Genomic DNA, 20,065 nt, shown 5'->3' on the forward strand with positions numbered 1-20,065 from the left:
AGGCCGCTACCTGTAATCCGTAATTTACAAGAAGCCCCTGGAACGCTCGCCTTCATGCAGTTCCAGGAGCACCTTGTTGAGTGCCTTCTGTCCGAGACCGCTGCACCGCAGCAAGATTACAAAGCCTCACAGCGCCACTTTTTACACCCCATACCTGCCGCTGAGGTCACAAAATACCCCCAAAAAGTATGAGAGGAGGGGGGATACACGGTTTTCTTGCCCCATGTGCCCAACCCAACCAGCTTCCGTAATTACCCCTGTCTTCGGACATAAAACGCAGTTTATATTATTACCTTTATCTAATATTTAGGGAATGCCAAAAAATGGGGGGGGGGGGGATTATTTTTAGGAAGTCAATTTTTTTTTCTGTATAAGTGGGCAATGGGGCCTTGAATTTATTCAGTTCTGCCCTGAAATCCAGCGGGCATTCCCTCCATTACGGGCGTAGCCATGTGTCCTGTAAGTAGATTAGGGCCACAATGGGTATGTTTCTGAACACAGGACAAACAGGGGTATCCATTTTGGGGTGCAAGTCTTCATTTATATGTGCGCTGTACAAAAAAACCTGCTTTTGAAATGACAGAATTACCAAAAAAAATGAAAACCATAATTTTTTTCCTTCTGCTTGGCTTAGATTCATTCAAAAACTATGAAGTCAAAAAAGTCATCGTACCCCTAGATAAATTTGTTAAGGGGTATACTTTTCAAAATGGGGTCACTTGTGGGGGTTCTCCATCGTTTTGGTCACTCAATGGCTCTATAAGTGTGCAATAGGGCCTAAATCTCTTTCAAGCAAAATTTCTGTTCTGAAAGCCACCGGTTGCTCCTTTCATTTTGGGCCCCATTGTGCATCCAGACATAAGATTAGGGCCACAATGGGTATGTTTCTGAGCACAGAACAAACAGGGGTACCCATTTTGGGGTGCAAGTCTTCATTCATATATGTGCTGTACAAAAAAACTGCTTTTAAAAAGACAGAATTGCCAAAAAAATGAAAATCGTAATTTTTTTCCTTCGGCTTGGCTTAGATTCATTCAAAAACTGTGAACTCAAAAAAGTCATCGTACCCCTAAATAAATTCGGTAAGGGGTCTACTTTTAATAATGGGGTCACTTGTGGGCGTTCTCCATCGTTTTGGTCACTCAATGGCTCTACAAGTGTGAAATAGGGCCTAAATCTCCTTCTAGCAAAATTTCTGTTCCAAAAGCCACCGGTTGCTCCTTTCATTTTGGGCCCCATTGTGCATCCAGACATACGATTAGGGCCACAATGGGTATGTTTCTGAGCACGGGAGAAACAGGGGTATCCATTTTGGGGTGCAAGTCTTCATTCATATATGTGCTGTACAAAAAAAACTGCTTTTAAAATGACAGAATTACCAAAAATATGAAAATCGTAATTTTTTTCCTTCGGCTTGGCTTAGATTCATTTAAAAACTGTGAAGTCAAAAAAGTCATTCATTTTCATTTTGGGCCCCATTGTGCATACAGACATAATACTAGGGCCACAATGGGTATGCTTCTGAGCACGGGACAAACAGGCTTATCCATTCTGGGGTGCAAATCCTCATTTTCATGTGTACTATAGAAAAAATTCCTGTCTTTAAAATGACATATTTGCAAAAATATGAAATTTTAGTTTTTCTCCTCTAAATTGCATTGACTCCTAAAAAAAAAACTGTCGTTCAAAATACTCATGACACCCCTCAGTGAATACGTTAAGGGGTGTAGTTTTTAAAATGGGGTCATTTGTGGGCGTATCTATCATTTTGACTCCTATGAACCTTTCCAATCTTGGCTTGGTGTAGGAAAACAAAGTGTTCCTCAAAATGCTGAAAAGTAATGTTAAATTTGTACGTCTCCTAAACGGTTAAAAAAAAACTAAAGTTTTTCCAATGTGCGCCCAAAATAAAGTAAACGGATGGAAATATATATCTTAGCAAAAATGTCTATATTATGTTTGCACATATTTGAGATATTGCAGTTGGAAATGTGAAAAAATTACGATTTTTTCAAAATGTTCCCAATTTTGGCGCTTTTAATAAATAAACACAAATTCTATCGGTCTTTTTTTTCCGCCTAAATGAAGTACAACATGTGGCGAAAAAACAATGTCAGAATCGCTTGGATATGCAAAACCTTTCTGGTGTTTTTCCATGCTAAAGTGACACGTGTCAGATTTGCAAAATTTGGCCTGGTCATTAAGGCACAAACAGGCTTGGTCACTAAGGGGTTAAAGGGAAATGATCCATATTTTAATTGATTACAATAACATTTAAACAGTATTTGCATAAGTAGAGGGAATTCTGAATATATTTTGGATGTACAGTAATCATGCTGATGTATGAAGAAAAAAAAACAATAACAAATTATAAAATTACATGTATAGATTCTGCTTACCAGCTCCTTCCTGACCCTGAGATTATAATGCTTTAATAATATATTATTAATGGTAATGGCTCCTACATTATTTATTAAGGGGCAACAATTTCAGTATTTATCTTTTTACTATTAATTTAGTTATAGAACACTTTAGGGTTAGTTTTACTCTCTTTGGCAATAAGTCTCTCTGTCTCCATCTTTGATGCTTTTTTATCAGATTTTTACATAATTAATTTTTTTCCCTATAGGTTTTTAGTGTTTCTTCGCAGTCTTCCTGTTTTAGTAGTTTAAACGCCTTCTTTTTGCTGTTTATTGCCCCCTTTACATCTTTATTGAGCCACAATGTTTTTCTCCTATTCCTAACCCTTTTATTCCTCTAAAGGTGCATTCACACGAGCTTGTGCGTATGCGTACATTAGTGCACACAAAACTGTGCACCCACGTACGTGCACAAACACGTGTGAATGCAGGTCACTTTCAATGGGGCAGCGGCTGCTGTCTGCGGCCGCATTGAAAGCAATAGGATGCCGACACCCCTGCAGTGATTTTCAGGGAAGGGCTTGAAATATAAGCCCTTCCCTGAAAATCAGTTTGTGGTAAAAATATATATAAAGACATATACACACTCATCTCTTCGCCGCTGCTGTGTAAATATTCCAGTGTTCAGTGACAAGGGGACTCCCCGCAAGGCTGAAGAATTCCCCTGCCACACCTGTGGTAGAGGATCGTGATGTTCTCCCATCTTCTGCAGTCCCATTGAAAGCAACTGGCTTCTGGCAAGCCTTGCAGAAATTTTCAGGGAAAGGCTTTAAATATAAAAAAATATATATACTCACTAGAGATGAGCGAACACCAAAATGCTTGGGTGCTCGTTGCTCGAGTCGAGCTTTCCGCGATGCTCGAGGGTACGTTTCGAGTAACGAACCCCATTGAAGTCAGTGGGCGACTCGAGCATTATTGTATATCGCCGATGCTCGCTAAGGTTTTCATTTGTGCAAATCTGCAAAACCTACGAAAGTGATGGAAACCCCCCCCCCCCTAACAATTTTTACTTCGGACAAACACTCATTAGCAGGGCACGCCTTAGCTAAGCACCACACTACCTCCAACCAAGCACAATCACTGCCTGCGGGACACCCCGCTGCCTCTACTCCTGGGTTACATGCTGCCCAACCCCCCCCCCCCCGCACGACCCTGCGTCCGCAGCGCACACAAAAGTGTCCCTGCACAGCCTTCAGCTGCCCTCATGCCACAGGCTGGCCTCATAGCCACACCACCCTCATGTCTATTTATAAGTGCGTCTGCCATGAGGAGGAACCGGAGGCACACACTGTAGAGGGTTGGCAGGGCCAGGCAGCGACCCTCTTTGAAAGTGTGGGTGATAGCCCACAATGCTGTTGAGTATTGATAATAGATTGACGTTCCATCTTCATTCCATTCCTTTGCCACCTCCGTCAGGAACTGCAAACGTGGGCATAAAGGGGAGTCCGCTGCCAGCCCAGCACTTCTACACATCTCCACAATGCAGCAATACTCGGTGTGGTAAGTATGTGAGTGGGCCCTGGGTCAGCCTCTATCCCAGGAAACACCCTGAGTGGCCCAAGGTGCTGCGAGTGACATAGCAATGGGGACGCCATGTGTCCACACATTACTCATTCTGTTTAGGTGTCGGATACCTCATCGACAACGCAAGGGGTAAATCATCTGCACTCTGCACCCCACCCAAGTCTGTCAGTGTTTTGGGGACAGACAGGTACAATTCCGCTATGGCAAGTCTGTGTGCACCCGCAGCATGGGTGGCTAGCAGGAATACACAGACAGTACAGAAAAGAAATTCCCTTGGCAATGCCCCGGATAGCTGAGGTTACATGAGAGGGAATACATGTTGGCTGCAGCCCACACGCCATGCCCTAGTCAGTCTGTTTTTATTTTTTTTTAAGTGCCAGGCAAGTACAACTCCGCTATGGGAACCCTGTGTGCACCCGCAGCATGGGTGGCTAGCAGGAACACACAGACGGTACAGAAGGAAATCCCATTGCAGTGCCCCGGATAGCTGAGGTTACGTGAGAGGGAATACATGTTGGCTGCGGCCCACACGCCATGCCCTAGTCATTCTGGGGTTTTTTGGGGGGCCAGATAGGTAGAACACCGTGATGGGAAGACTAAGTGCACCCATAGTATACACAGACCCCTGTAATATTCCTGTAGCAAAGGTATAAGCTGACCCCAGTAACAGTTATGTTGCAGAAGTCTAGGGAGACCCCAGTAACACTTATGTAGTAACAGTATAGACAGACCCCAGTAACATTTCATTAGCAGAAGTATAGGCAGATCACTGTAACATTTACATGCTAGAAGTATAGGCAGACCCCAGTAACATTTTAGTAGCAGAAGTATACGCTGACCCCCTAGTAACATTTGTGTAGCAGCAGTATATGCAGACCCCTGTAACATTTCAGTAGCAGCAGTACAGGCAGAGCCCAGTATTTGTAACATTTCAGTAGTAACAGTATAGACAGACCCCAGTAACATTTCTGTAGTAACAGTATAGGCAGACCCCAGTAACATTTCTGTAGCAGCAGTATAGGCAGACCTCTGTAACATTTATGTAGCAGCAGTATAAGCAGACCCCTGAAACATTAATGTAGCAGAAGCATAGGCAGAACCCTGTACCATTTCTGTAGAAGTAAAGGCAGACCCCAGTAACAAGTCTGTCACCACAGTATAAGCAGACCCCTGTAACATTTCTGTAGCAGAAGCATAGGCAGACCCCAGTACCATATTTGTAGCAGAAGTATACGCAGACCCCCTGTAACATTTATGTGGCAGAAGTATAGGCAGACTCCTGTAAAATTTCAGTGGCAGCAGTATAGGCAGACCCCTGTAACATTTATGTGGCAGAAGTATAGGCATACCCCAGTAAGAGTTATGTAGCAGCAGTATAGGCAGACCCCACCACCATTTCTGTTGTTGAAGTGTAGGCAGACCCCAGTAACATTTTTGTAGCAGAAGTATACGCAGACCCCTGTATCATTTCAGTATTAACACTATAGACAGATCCCAGTAACATTTCTGTAGCAGAAGTATAGGCAGACCCCTGTAACATTCAAGTGGCAGCAGTATAGACAGACCCCTGTAACTTTCTTGTAGAAGTATAGGCAGGCAGGCAGACCCCAGTAAAATTTGTGTAGTAATAGTATAGGCCAACCTCTGAAACATTGGGATACCATGAGCGTAGGCGAAGGCCGGAAAAATTAGTTGGATAAGAGTGTAGGCGTGGGCCCCAAAAATTAGTGTACCAAGAGTACAAGTGTACCTATGAAAAATTTATCAACCGAGAGGGCAGGTGAAACCTATAAACATTTTTTTAAAGATACAGCTCACTGTTGCTTAATTTGTAACAGAGCTTGTAGGCAGCCCTGTTGAAAAAATTGGTTCATGTTACAGTCTCAATACTTTTGAAACTTAGAAAAATTGTAAAAATATTGGTAGATGTAGATGAGCCTTTTGGGCCTAAGAAAAATTGGCTGTTCAGCGCGATGACATGTTGTTTCTGGAGGAGGAGTAGCAGAAGGAGGACTAATGTCAGAGACAGATTGACAAAGCTAAATGCCCCATTTTACCGGTGACAGAGAAGAGTGCTTTTATCTGCGGTTGCAGCGAAAAGAATCTTTAGGTTCCGCTGCTCTTTGCCGGTGGAGAAGAGAAGTCTGGGGAAATCCAGGCTTTGTTCATCTTTATGAATGTAAGCATGTCGGCACTGTCAGTTGACAGGCGGGTACGCTTGTCCGTGATGATTCCCCCAGCTGCACTAAACACCCTCTCTGACAAGACGCTAGCGGCAGGGCAAGTCAGCACCTCCAGGGCATAAAGCGCAAGTTCGTGCCACGTGTCCAGCTTTGACACTCAATAGTTGTATGGAGCAGAGGCATCAGGGAGGACAGTGGTACGATTGGCTGCGTACTCCCTCACCATCTTTTTACAGTGCTCCCTCCGACTCAGCCTTGACTGGGGAGTGGTGACGGAGTCTTGCTGGGGAGCCATAAAGCTGGCAAAGGCCTTGGACAGTGTTCCCCTGCTGCGCTGAACATGCTGCCTGATCTCCGCGCCTCCCCTGCTACCTGGCCCTCGGAACTGCGCCTTCTGCCGCTAGCGCTGTCAGATGGGAAGTTTACCATCAGTTTGTCCACCAGGGCCCTGTGGTATTGCATCACTCTCGAACCCCTTTCCTCTTCGGGAATGAGAGTGGAAAGGTTCTCCTTATACCAGGGGCTGGCTGAATGCTTCAGCTAGGAATAATGGAATAGGACCCCGGTTCTATTTTGTTGGTTTTCGGAACTGGGGCCAGGATTAGGAGGGATGGCCAGGGGCATTCGTATTGTGCCGCTAGAGGTGAAATTTTTGGACCTGCGCAAGACGGACCAAAGCGAAAGCATTTGCCAAGAATGTTTTCATTGTTGGAGGAGGAGGAGGGGGGGGGGAGGGTTTAAAGGAGGTGGCATAGACCACCGCAGATACCAGAACCGAGGAAGGACCCACAATTCTGGGTGTGGGTAGGACGTGTGCGGTCCCAGGCTCTGACTCGGTCCCAGCCTCCACCAAATTCACCCAATGTGCCGTCAGGGAGATATAGTGGCCCTGCCCACCAGTACCTGTCTACGTGTCCGTGCTTAAGTGGACCTTCCCACTAACCGCGTTGGTGAGGGCACGATTGATGTTGCTGGAGACGTGCTGGTGTAGGGCTGGGATGGCACACCGGGAAAAATAGTGGCGACTGGGGACCGAGTAGCGCGTGACTGCCGCCGCCATCATGTTTTTGAAAGTCTCCGTTTCCACAAGCCTGTATGGCAGCATCTCCAGGCTGATCAATTTGGCAATGTGCACGTTTAATGCTTGAGCGTGCGGGTGCGTGGCGGTGTATTTGCGCTTGTGCTAGCGACAGCTGGATGCTGTGCTGAGAGACATTGCTGGATGGGGCCGAGGACAGCGGAGATGAGGGTGTGGGTGCAAGCCGGGAGGCGCTCCTGCCTGTGTCCTCAGAGGGGGGTTGGATCTGAGTGGCAGGTTGGGAAACAGGGGGAGAGACAGTGGTGCAAACCGGAGGTGGTGAACGGCCTTTGTCCCACCTTGTGGGGTGCTTGGCCATTGTATGCCTGTGCATGCTGGTGCTGGTGAGGCTGGTACTGGTGGCTCCCCGGCTCATCTAGGCATGACACAGGTTGCACACAACTGTTTGTCGGTTGTCCGCACTCTCACTGAAAAACATCCACACCTTTGAAGACCTAGGCCTCTGCAGGGTGGCTTGGCGCAAGGGGGTGCTTTGGGAAACATTTGGGGAGTCTTCGTTCTGGCCCTGCCTCTACCCCTGGCCACCCCACTGCCTCTTCCAACCTGTCCTGCTGCTGCACTTGCCTCCCCCTCTGAAGACCAGTCCTCAGTTGGCTTAGCGAACCAGGTGGGGTCAGTCACCTCATCGTCCAGCGGTTCTTCCTCCGAATCCTCTGTGCGCTCCTCCCTCGGACTTACTGCCCTTACTACTACCTCACTGATAGACAACTGTGTCTCATCATCATCGACCTCCTCACCCACTGAAAGCTCTTGAGACAGTTGCCGGAAGTCCCCAGCCTCATCACCCAGACCCCGGGAGCTTTCCAAAGGTTGGGCATCGGTCACGACAAACTCCTCAGGTGGGAGAGGAACCATTTTTTCCCAATCAAGGCAGGGGCCCGAGAACAGTTCCTGGGAATCTGCCTGCTCATCAGAATGTGTCATTTTCATGGAGTGAGGAGGCTGGGAGGAAGGAGGAGCAGTAGCCAGAGGAATTTAAAGTTGCAGCAGTGGACGGCGTAGAAGACTGGGTGGTCGATACATTGCTGGATGCGTTTTCTGCCATCCACGACAGGACCTGCTTGCACTGCTCTATTTGTAATAAAGGTCTACCACGTGGACCCATAAATTGTGATATGAAGCTGGGGACCCCAGAAACTTGCCTCTCTCCTAATCCCGCAGCAGTCGGCTGCGATTCACCTGGACCAGGAACTCGGCCTGTGCCCACACCCTCACTTGGACCTCCGCGACCTCGCCGCGTCCACAGCTACGTCCTCTAGGCCTACCCCTAATCCTCAGTATGGTGGATTTCGAATAAAGCAGACACAGAGCGTTGTAAAAAATTAGGCAATTATTTGCTTGCATTAGGAGGCTGCGGTTATGTTACGCACACTGTAGGCCAAAAAAATTATACGCTAGGCTGCAGAAAGGCCTAGCTGGCTAATAGTGAGCCACTACAACTCCTAGCAGCCACACAGTAAACTGCACACGCGCACAGGTAGCCCTAAGCAGGAGCTTTTTTGGGGTACTTGTTGACAGGATTCTACACTACCACTGTCCCTGCCTGACCAGTACTGCCCCTATACTCTGTATAATTGGCTGCAGACTGAGAACGCAATAGTCTGCAGAGCCCAAGATGAAAAAAAAAAGAAAATTGGTGCAAAACTGCTCCCAGCAGCCACAACAGTAATGCACACGGTAAGATGTGGCCCTAAGATGGACCGCTGGGGTTCTTGAAGATGCTGACAGTAGCCTAACACTCTCCCTATAGCAGGAACAGCACTCTCCCTAATCTCTGCCAGTGTGTGTCTGAGGCGAGCCGCGGGCGGGACTGCTTTAAATACTCGGCGGTCACTTGATCTCGCCAGCCACTCACTGCAGGTGGGTGGGATAGGGCTGGAACGTCACAGGAGGAAGTTGTAATGCCTTCCCTGCATGTCTATTGGCCAGAAAATGGCGCAAAACATGCAGGGTTTCGGAAAAAAAACAATGTATTACAGTAGCAGAAAAGTGGAAGAGAATTTTTAAAAAAAACGTTCTGCATAAATGGACATGTTGTGTAATAGTTACATTCATAGCATACTAATTTATATCATAGATTGATCAGGGATTTTCCCAAGCAGGCCAAGTTTGTATTTAAATCAATGGGAACTTTGCCAGTGATACCAAGGCTGGCCACTACAGGAAGAACGGAGCTGTCTGCTTCTTTCAGAAATTAGCTCAGTGTACAAGAACAGTGGCCCAGTGAACAGCTGATCAGCAGGGGGTCCCAGGTAACAGACTCCTACAAATTTACTATTGATGACTTAACCTGAGCATAAGTCATTAATAGTTTACAACTGGACAACCCCTTTAATTATTAGAAAGAATAAAAGGTAGTAAAAGTTAAAAAAAAAGACCTCCCATATTTATAATAAAAAAAAAATCAAAACAAAAAACCTGAAAACATATTTAGTATCTCTGCATCCAAGTCAAATCTATCAAAGCAATGCATAATTTATCCTGCATGATGAACGTTGTTAGAAAAAAATGCATAACAGCAGAATTGCGCTTCTTTGGTCACCCCAAATCCAAGAAAAAAAATGAATAAAAATTGATCAAAAAGTTGCATGTATTCCAAAATGATACAAATAGAAATTACAGGCCGCCCCGCAAAAAATGAGCTTCCACACAACTGTACTGACAGAAAAATAACAAGTTATGGCCGTCAGAAGATGACAGCAGAAAATATTTCTTTTTTCCAAAGATATTTTACTTTTTAAGGGCTCGGTCAGACAAGTGCGTTTTTTTTGCGTGCCCATGTGCGCAAAAAAAAAATGCTACTCGCATCAGCGGGAAATGTGTGAATGGGCAAAGTTTCATATGCGCTGCCGCCCTATTGCAAGCATTGGGATGAAGGCAACCCCAACAGCAATGATTTTGGGGGGGAGGACTTGAAATATAAGCACTACCCCGAAAATCATCCCTAGCTGTAGGAAAACAAAAAAGTTACCTCACCTAAAAGCGCTGACCGGCTCTTCTCCCCGTCCCGGCAGTCTTCTTCTGTATTCTTGTGGCCAAAGATTAAAAAAACTCCCTGCCTCCAGAAAGCATTGCCTCTGATTGGCTGAGTGCTGTGACCAATCAGAGGCAGCGCTCAACCAGCCACGTTGAAAGCAATGGGATAGCATCACAGTCCTCTGCCACAGCTGTGACAGCTGTGGCAGGGGATTCTTTCACCCCCACTGCAGTCCCCTCATCACTGAACACTGTGACAGTGCTGTCACAGTGTTCACTGATGAGGGGACTGTCCACGGGGATTAATGAAACCCTCAAGGAGTCCCCTCATCCCTGCAGGGACTAAGCGGTTAACAGAAAGACATTTAAAGGGTGGTTCTGGCCAGAAGCACCTTTTAAATGCCCTGCTGTAAGCAGTGGGGAAGCTATTTTTCACTGCACAGGACTTTCCTTTAACTCCTGCTCCCATAGGATTCAATGGAAACTCCTGCAAAACGCGAACGTATGTCCTATCTTTTTTAGGTGCGCGCCATTCTGCGCTTCAAATTCCTCGCATATGAATGCTTCTATAGGAACCCATTGGTTCTTTTAGAAGTGTGCATTATGTGCGCGCAAAACACGCTCTCGTCTGACCGAGCCCTAAAAATAGTACAGCAAAAAAAACTACTAATTTTGGTATCTTCGTGATCATACTGACCCACAGAATTAGGTTTTCAGTCATTCTTTCTGCAGTATGTACATCGTAGAAACAACCCCCCCCCCCCCCCCCCCACACACACACACACACACACACACACACACACACTCAATATGGCGAAATTGAGGTTTTTTCCACCAAGGAATCGTTAATGTTCTTCAGCACACTATAAGGTACAATAAATAGTACCATTGAAAAATACTACTTATCCTGCAAAAAAAAGCCATTAGACAGCTGAGTGGAAGGAGAAATAAAAGAGCTACATTTTTGAAAGTGGGAAGAAAGGCAAAAACCGAAATAGGACAAAGGCCGCTTCCTTAGAGGGTGAAAGCTCTGCCTTGTTACTTCACTGCACACTAATACAACATAGAAAAGGATTTTATTGTATTCCACAAGTACATGCACTTATTTTAGAAATACATAATTGTAGTCTTTACCAACCATTATTTAAACATGTAACTATTGCCTTTTTACTAGAAGCAGACCGTCCAGCACAAGCTTGATGCCTCTTCTTCGTGCAGCCGGAGTCCCAAGGGTTGGAAGCGCCTCCGGCAGATCCATCGTGTTCCCAACTCTGGTCGCAGAATGAATGTGCTTCAGGCGGTTCCTTATACTTTCTCAGCTTTAACGAAGACTTGAGCCAGAAAACCGTCACCATTTTCATCAGATTTGTCCTCCTGCTCTTAGAGCCTTCATACTGACAAATCCCAAATTAACATTCCTTCTAATTCAGATCTTAGATTTTAAGGTATATCAAGAGAACTTCCAAAGCCTGGGGGAGCAGTTTTTTTTTCCTATGTAATTACTTTGCAAGGAGCGTGGGCACAGTTCTGTCAAAACACAGCGCTCAATGCTCATGCAAAGCAGAGGAAGGGTGCCATACTTGAACAGGTGGAAACATCTAGTTCTGACAAAAGTGTTCTAGATTTCATTTAATGTCAATGAAATTGGAAAATAATCTTGTTTGGTTCTTTCCAACGAGCTCAAATCCAATTACAATATAGAATATATGGCTTCATATATACACAGAGTATATTACATGTTAGTGGATAATATCACAATGTAAAAGAAGAAGCCAAAGCGCAGGAAAAAGTCTATATAAGAACAGGTAATGCAATCGAGTCAATGTAGCACCTTGTCATGACCTATATATAGAAGGTGCAATAAACAGCCCCATACTGCCGCAGATCTTGTTACCCTTCCCTGTACTACTAGAGACCAGACTGTCCTCTATGTATGTATATGAGTAAAATACGCAAAAATATACAATGTTTGATTTAACCCCTTAAGGGCCAAGCACGGTACATTTACGGCGCTTGGCCCTGGGCTTTAATCCCGCCCAATAGCAGAAGTATGGTGCAGGAATAAACACAGAGAAACAAGGTAGAAAAGGACCCTGCACTCCTTTGCAATTTGCATAATGCAAGGATAGTAGATCTATTGATGGAAATAACCTACTTCGTAGAGGAGCCCTATAGACACACAAGACTCCTCTAAACACCGGTGAGTCCTCAGAGAACCAGAAGGAGTTCTGGGAAATTTCAGTTTCAAATGGTTTATTGGTAAGTAGACATTTGTAGACACAGAAAAAGGTAAAGGCAGGGCCATTAGGGTGCAATGCGTTTCGGAGCTAATCTTGCTCCATTTTCAAGCACAAATCTGTCGTCTCTGATGGTCCTGGCCAAAATCCGTGAGCCCGAGCCGGTCATCTTGCCCTCCAGTGATATATCGGGTGTTATACAATTCAGGACTACCAGCATTTAGTTGCGATGCCGATGCTTCTACTTTTCCTGCTTTTGTCCATCTTTAACATTGCGCTTTGCTCCAATGCTATCCTACGTTTTATCTCTGGCATAGATTTCCATCGTGGTCAATCTTTGAGCCAAGGAAGATGATGTCTCGCACACATTTTTTGGCCGCGTTGTCAATTTTGATTTAAATTTGTCAATTTTTTGCAGTTCTAATTTTTCAGTTTTAATCTTACATATCAGCTGCTTCAGACCTGCTTCTGTTGCTGCAAGCAAAGTTGTGTCATCCGCATAACAGAGATTGTTGATGTTTCTTCCACCTATTTTCACCCCAGTTTCCAATTCATCTAGGTCCATTTTCCACATGATCACTTCTGCATATATGTTAAACTAGATGGGTGAGAGGATGCAGCCCTGTCGGATGCATTTGCCGATCCCAAACCAATCTGTGTCCCCAAACTGTGTTCTCACAATGGCTATAAAGTGATTTTATCAACTTGACTAGATGTGCCGATGCGCCCAGCTCTTGTAGGGCATGCCATAGCTTCTCATGGTCGATGCAGTCAAAGGCCTTGCTGTAGTTGATGCAGCACATGGCGATTTTCTTTTCGTATTCTTAAAGGGGTTGTCTCGTGAAAGCAAGTGGGGTTATACACTTCTGTATGGCCATATTAATGCACTTTGTAATATACATCGTGCATTAAATATGAGCCATACAGAAGTTATACACTTACCTGCTCCGTTGCTAGCGTCCTCGTCTCCATGGCTCCGTCTAATTTCGCTGGCTTCTTGCTTTTTTAGACGCGCTTGCGCTGTGCGGTCTTCTGCCTGGTGAATGGGGCCGCTCGTGCCGGAGAGCTGCTCACCGCGTCGTCATCGTAGCTCCGCCCCGTCACGTGTGCTGATTCCAGCCAATCAGGAGGCTGGAATCGGAAATGGAACGCAAGGAAGGAGAAGAAAATCCACGGTGCACCATGGGAGAAGACCCGCGGTGCACCGTGGGAGAAGACCAGCGGCGCCACCTTTAAAAGAAGAATAGAAGAAGCTGCAGAACGCTGATGCAGGTAAGTGCAATGTGCTTTTTAAAAACTAACCTATGCTTTCTTTTTAACAGGGCAGAATGCGGGGGTAAGTGAAAAAAAAATGTTTCCGCTTTCGCCGCGAGACAACCCCTTTAAGCCTTTTCCATGGTCCATCACAGGTTTGCAATATGGTGGCAGGAGCCGCATCCTCGCCCGAATCCTGCCTGCACATCAGGGAGCGCCGCTTCAATGACTGATCTTAGTCTTTCCTGTATAATTTTGAGAAGGATCTTGCTTGCATGCAGAATGAGGGTTATTGTTCAGTAGTTGGAGCAATTCTGGGAGTCGTCTTTCTTTGGTGGAGAGATAAAGACAGATCTTTTCAAATCCTGTGGACATTGAGTGGATGCCCATACTGCCTGGCACAGCGCTGTGATGGTTTTCACTGGTACTGGCAGCACTAGCTCTGCCGGTATGCTATCTATGCCTGGTGCTTTAGTTTTGGCTAGTTGTTCCATTGCCATAACCACTTCTGACTCCATAATGGAGGTCTCCCGGTCCACAGGCTCCACCTCATGTATTGGTCCAGGTATGTGGTTGCAGGCATATGGTTGCTCTGTGTATTCCCTCCACCTATCCTTGATACTCTGTTGGTCATTCAGTTCCTTCCCATTCTTGTCTTTGATTGTGCCATTGCGTGCCATGAAAGGTTTTCGGGCCATTACTTCATGCACACTGACTCAGTTCTCTGTCAGTTACTTACTAGAAGTGATAAATCAAAACAATCTGAATGACATTTGCAAGAATTAGACTGGTAACAGTGGAACGCAGACACAACCTTCTGATCTAGGTTGTTACTGCACTACTATGAACGTGCTACAACTAAACACAGCATCTGTTCTCCCAAGATGCATGGCGGTGTATGGCATTAAGACTCTGTTCATAACCAGGGAGCACTGTCTCATTAACTATAAATTGCTGCAGCGTTTCCCTATACAACAAGCCTGTTGTGCGTCGGTACTCGTGTGCACACTTATGATTCGGGTTGGAGCAGATCTCACTCTCAATTTGTTGCTGTAGAGTACAAGCAATTCTGTTCTGGTATTACCTTAATATTATACAGCTATCTTACAAGCAATATATCTAGCCAAGCGATGCCTTGTGTTCTGACAGGCAATCTGCAATGATGGTCCTGCTGCCGTAGCAACTGAACGGTACCCTGCAACCTCATTGTGGGGGGCCGTTCAAGACCCAAAGTCCAATTGGGGCATTTAAATGCCTGTGTTAGAATTGAAAACGGCATTTAAAGCGTTAAAAGCTGCGATCAGCGGGAATGCTGATTCCTTCTGCTGCTGGCGGGTATCAGCTGTAAGAAATAGCCGGCACCCACATTCTATGGAGCAGGATCAGCTCCTGATCCCCCTCCATAGAAACCCCAAACCTCCATGACGTAGCTGTATGTTATGGAGCATTAAGGGGTTAAGTCCTGCTAGCACCTTCTCTTTTCTGCCCTGCAGCCTTAGACCGTCTCCACATAAGCAGCTCTCTTTAGCCACCACACACTAACTCTTGCACCCACTTCCTGGCAAGCCCTAGTGACTGTAGGACTGTAGGTGGTCCCAATCGTCCTTCTTCCCTATCCTCTATGCTTACAGGCGGATGTTGTGACATGGAGGGTCCTAGAGGGTAGGCAAAGGGTTAATATGTCCTAGGGACCTCGCTTTCAGAACTTTGGGGGACATAGGTGGCATCCTTCAAAGGGAAAATTTCTGTTTTTCCTTTATAATGGGTTGCCGGTGATCTGCCTAGCAACAATGCCTCTTCCAATTGGCTGCCATCATCCAATTATATGATTGGTTGTTCTCTCTATCTGAGAGGATTTCTATGATTGGAGAGAACTGACCACGTGATGCAGTAGAGTAAGAGCCCCCGGGGATTAGTGGAGTAGGAGGAGTCATGCGGAGGCCAGGAAAGTGAGTGTGGGAGAGGAATAGTGAGTCAGCGATAAAAGGAGGCAGAGAAGAGCATGGGAAGCGATGGAGAAGGAAGCAACAGCGAGCCAAAGCAGACCAGAAGTCAGGAGTCATGAGCCAACAGTGCCCGGAGTGGGAGCAGAGTCTTTCTCAACACTACCAGAAGTAAGGTGAGCTAGGGCAGACCCCGCGGAAGCTGGACGGAACGTAGCCATTTCAACTGAGAGCCCACACTATTCCCTCCATTCCTCCACAAATAAACTCCCAATCCTGTAACTGCTTAAATTAGCCTGACAGCCTATCCCATCCTTCCAAGGGGAAAGTTAAAGAATAAATGTATGTCATTCCATCTGTGCGAGAAGTTGTTGGAAGATTGACTAACGGTTTGATTCAAGATTGTGAACATTGTACTTAATCTGAGAAGTTCAAGTAAACTATGTGCCTTCGGTTTTACTAAAGTTCTTTGGACTTGTCTCTTTATTGTGTTATTACTACTTACTCAAGGGCACTGGCATCACACCGAACTTACGCTAGCCACTAATTGCTATGCCAGGAATCCCGTGTGCAATCCCACCTGCCACACGAGTGACTATTTTAGGCAGTATAGCCACCACTGTAATAAGGACAGAATTAGGCACACCCATTTGAGCTACTCTCGCCAACTTCTGCTCAGTGCACTGACTTTGACATTCTAGAGGCTGTGTTAACCCCTTGTGGGTAGCCCCTTACAAAAATATAAACTGACCTTCAGATTTTAAATCCACAGCCTGTCAATGTATGCTGCAGATTGGTCACTGGTTTATTACAGATTTTCCTCATTGAGGTCAATCGAGAAGTCAAATTCTGCAAAAAATTGAAGTTTTAAAATGAAAAAAAACATTTTTGCTCACCTTCTCTGCTCTCTGCACCTGTACAAAGCCTTGCCTGTTCCCCCGGTTATCACTGCATTCTAGCATCCAATGAGGACCTGTGGTATACACTTGTCCACTGCAGTCAATCATAGGCTGTGGCAGTCCAAAAATAGTTTTGTGTCAGCAGCGCTCTTTGCAGATCCCCATCAATTCTTAGAAGAGTGATTTGTTCTGCTTGACAAAGACTACGGGATGTAGTCGAAACGTCGCATTTTTCATGATTGTAAAGAAACAAAGTACATCCACGCGGATGTTTTTTCTATTGGCACCAAAATCCTGCTGTCCTGCACACTTTTATTTATATCATAGGCTGTGGCAGTCATATGAGTCGAGACGTAATTGACAGTCAAGAGACCAGCAATGGAGTAGACAAGCCTGTTCATAAAATTCATAGAATTCCCTGCGCATTTGCCTCGTGTGACTATAGTCTTTTAGTAGTTATATTCATTTGTACATAGGGAGCAGTATTATAGCACAGTATCTGTATTCCTTTATATATATATATATATAAGTGTGTGTGCCACTATCCTTCTCTATTCTTCGTGGCAGCTCAAAGTTTATAACTTTGCCCAGTGTGACAATAGAAGGAGGGGTACTTAAGGGATAAAATGACTTTACTATGCGACTTAGGAATGTTTACTTGACTGCTGATGTTAACATCACTAAGGGTATAGTCATATAAATTTGCAGCAGATTTGACATGAAATCTGTGTGGATTCCACATCCCATTCGTGACAAATTGACGCCTGCTATGTGACCCATTGAGTGAGAATTTCCATTGGGAGTTCTGTACGTAGATTTGCAACTTTATAAAGCACTGAATTCGGATCTGTAGACATTAAAGGGGATAACTTGCTGATCGGTGGAGGTCTCACTACTGAGAACCCTGCTGATCTTCAGAATGGGAGTTCTAGAAATACACAAGTGGGTGCCACTCGGGAATTTCGGCAGCCACATAGAAAGTGAATGGAGTGCTGACCGTGCATGCTTGGCCAGCGCTCCATTCAGAGTGACGTCACTGCTGGAGAAGAAGCAACCCCCACAGTGACAGAAGAGCGGGACACGGAAGTCCCATTCTCAATATAGGCGGAGGTCTCAGCGGTGAGACACCCCCCCCCCCCACCAGCACCAATCATCAAGTTATCCCGTATCCTATGGTAGCAGATAACCTGTTATTTTGGTAAAACCCATTTAAAGTGAATCACCATGGCAAAAATTCATGGTTTTCTATGAAAAATTTGACGTGGGTTCAACTAATGCGAACATATTAGGGTCTGCCTATTAAACTGTCATCATCACACATTAAAATTGACATGAGATCCAAAAACAAAAAGCGGCGCCTGTATTAATTACTGTCTCGTGTTTTGTCTTAATTCAAGGTGTGTTTCACCAGTTAAACTCTCCCTCCTTGTGTCTCTGCATGCAGTTATCATTTTCAATGTTTTTCTTTACAGATTCCATGGGCCCGATTTTCATGACTTTGATGTCCATTCTAGCACTTAACCATGACGGACTGGTGAGGGCTGCTGCTTGTCATCCAGGATGCAGTTGTGCTTCATCTTCTATTTATTGTTGCGAGTCACAGAGAGATTTTCAGTTCCCCATCACTGCATTTCATAAGATAACTAAATTAAGTTTGAGTAGCTGTCCACACTTCGTTATTTTAAAGCGAGGCATCTGGAATCTGAAGTTCCTGGAAGAGATATCACTGAAAAGGATGACTGTGGCTTACATTGACGCTCAAGCCTTCAGTGACCTTCCCAAATTGAAGAATTTAATTTTAAATGAGTTAAACCTTAGCTGGTCCAATTTCCATCCATTGGCCTTCAATGATCTTCCCATTCAGAAGCTAGACTTAAGCAGAAACAACTTAAAGTTACTTCACTGCCAGATGTTTCGTGGTCTGAAAAACCTTCGAATTCTAGACCTTTCGAGAAACAATATTGCTACCATCCATGACCTGGCTTTTGAGAATCTTCCATTGTTATCTATGCTGAATCTAGACACCAACAGCTTGAACTCAGTCACTCCACTCTGGTTTAAGCCTTTCAGTAACTATTCTTCTTCTTTACAGATCAGTGTGATGGGAAATAACCTCACTAATGAGTGCAGATTCAGGGGAATTGAGTTGACGGAAAATCAGTGGTTTATGAAATCTTTATCCCCCAATGACTCAATGGCTGCCTCACTGAACCCTGTGCCTCCTTGCACTGTGCCCATGTTTAATGAAGCCTTTCAAGAGATAAGTGTTAATGACGCCACCCCAATAACCCTTGCATGTTCTGCTACTGGGACACCAAGGCCTACGTTGACTTGGTTGCTCCCAACAGGGTTGGAAGTCAGTCAAGCCACATCTACTTTCACAAGTAGCAATGGAAAACTAAATATAGCATTGGTCAAGCTAAGTGACTCTGGTATCTATGCCTGCGTGGCTATCAACAGTGAAGGCTCTTCTGTGTTCCTAGTTAAAATTTCCGTGCTGCCGAATACATTGACCCAAACCCTTATAATTACTAATGCTTCAAAGAAAAAGGCATCCTTGGCATTGCTGATTGTTTTTATTTTACTGCTTTCACTAGTCTTTTTCTTTGTTCTGGGTTATATTTCAAGATTAGTGTACAGGCTAGCAAAGAAACAAACCAGTAATGACTTTGAATTTAGTCATTTTGTGGACACCCCCAACATTCTTCCCTTCCCGGAGAATCCTCAGCCAATGCCACATTTATAAATGTTACCTGCCCTGCTTCTAGACACCAGGGGATGGCTTATAGGGCATTTATAGACTTAATCCCTCTAATGTATTGGTATGGGCACAAGTGGCTACCTCTCGATGATAATGGTCACAATACACTATCACATTTTTATTAACATACAGTAGTCTAATTCTAGCAAAGGAAACTTCTGTTTATGATAAATTTGTGGTTTGGTCTAGTTGTAAAGTAAAATTATAGTTCACTTGGTCTTAAATAATGCTTATACCAAGGGCCACAAATGTTCATTTATAGATAGATTGAAGGGGATGTCCAATTTTAAACCACTGATAGCCTATCTTCAGAATAGGCCATTGATAGTAGATCATCAGTAGAGATGAGCGAGCATACTCGTTAAGGCGATTTACTCGAGAGAGAGAGAGAGAGCATCGCCTTTTTTGAGTACCTGCTGGCTCGTCCCTGAAGATTCGAGGGGGCTGCGGGGGGGGGGGGGGGTGGCGCCAGGCAGCGGAGGGGAGCAGGGTGGAGAGTGAGAGAGATCCCTCTCTCTCTCCCTCCTGATCCCCTCCGCAACCCCCCCGCTCACCCCCGCGCCCCCCCCCCCCCGAATCTTCAGGTACGAGCCAGCAGGTACTCGAAAAAGGTGATGCTCTCTCGAGTGAATCGCCCTAATGAGTATGCTCGCTCATCTCTAATCATCAGGAAATTTACTGCTAGGACCTTCCAAACTACCCCGGGTAACGCGCATTTTTGCTTTAAGAGCAAACTCCTTATGTGCAAGTCCTTCCCACTATACGA

This window comes from Eleutherodactylus coqui, chromosome 13 (assembly GCF_035609145.1).
Source record: "Eleutherodactylus coqui strain aEleCoq1 chromosome 13, aEleCoq1.hap1, whole genome shotgun sequence".
Taxonomy (NCBI): Eukaryota; Metazoa; Chordata; class Amphibia; order Anura; family Eleutherodactylidae; genus Eleutherodactylus; species Eleutherodactylus coqui.